The sequence below is a fragment of the Chaetura pelagica genome, unplaced genomic scaffold, assembly GCF_000747805.2.
Source record: "Chaetura pelagica isolate M959 unplaced genomic scaffold, ChaPel_1.0 scaffold911, whole genome shotgun sequence".
NCBI lineage: Eukaryota > Metazoa > Chordata > Aves > Apodiformes > Apodidae > Chaetura > Chaetura pelagica.
The window spans coordinates 568,848-569,866 of record NW_009952354.1 but is presented as its reverse complement, the minus strand read 5'-3'; positions in this window follow the sequence as shown (position 1 = coordinate 569,866).

Here is a 1,019-nt window from a genome sequence, read left to right as displayed (position 1 = left end):
ATGATGCTGGTGCTTCCTGCTCCTCCATCTCTCTCTGCTTTGTGGAGGAGCACGTGTCCCAGACCTGCCCAGACCTGGATTACTGCTGTTGGGCTGGTTTGAGTGAAAATATGCTTGGTTGTGGCTCCTGTCCCACCTTGGATTGCTCTCTTGTGTCATGTTTTGTTCCATCTGGGAGGCACAGGCACGTACCAGACCCCTTGGCCTTGGGTTAAGTGTCACCACCTGGCTTGGCAGCAAATGGTCACCTGGACTCTGAAGAGTCCAGGCTCAGCCAGGTGGACCTGAGGAGGGAATTGTGGAGTGTGAGGGTGGTGAGAGCCTGGCCCAGGTTGCCCAGGGAAGCTGTGGCTGCCCCATCCCTGGCAGTGTTGAAGGGCAGGTTGGATGGGGCTTGGAGCAACCTGGGCTGGTGGGAGGTGTCCCTGCCCATGCAGGGGGGTTGGATCTGGATGATCTTGAAGGTCCCTTCCAACCCAAACCAGTCTGGGATTCTCTTTGATTTTATGCTCCATCTTTGTTCTTGGTGGCATCTGTCAGTGACGTGTCTTTTTTTAATCCCCCTCCCCAATCCTTTGATAGATTTTGAGTGACCCAACTGCTCCAGACCAACCCGGGGTCCTCCAAGATGCTGTCCTGCACGTCTCAGATGGGTCCTACTACATCCGAGTGGTCATTGCAGCCGAAGCTCTGCGGGCAGAGGAGAAGTGGGTTCCAGCCCTGGGCCCTGGTGGGGACAGCAGTTCTTTCTACCCAGCTGCTAGTGGGGCTCCTGCCTGGGCGTGGTTCAGGTTGGGTAGAGCTAAAGCAGTCAGAACGTGGGAAGCCTGCAGGAAAGAGGCCCAGGAGAAGAAAGTTGGAATGGCAGTGCTCCAGTTTGGGCTGGCTGGGATGGGTGGGGGTCAAAGCCATGGTTAGAAAGGAGCAAAGAGCTTTGGTGAGAGGAGTCAGAGCATTAACCATGGGAACCTGAGCTGCTCCTGCAGTGCTTTCCTCAGTTTCCCCATTTGGACACCCCC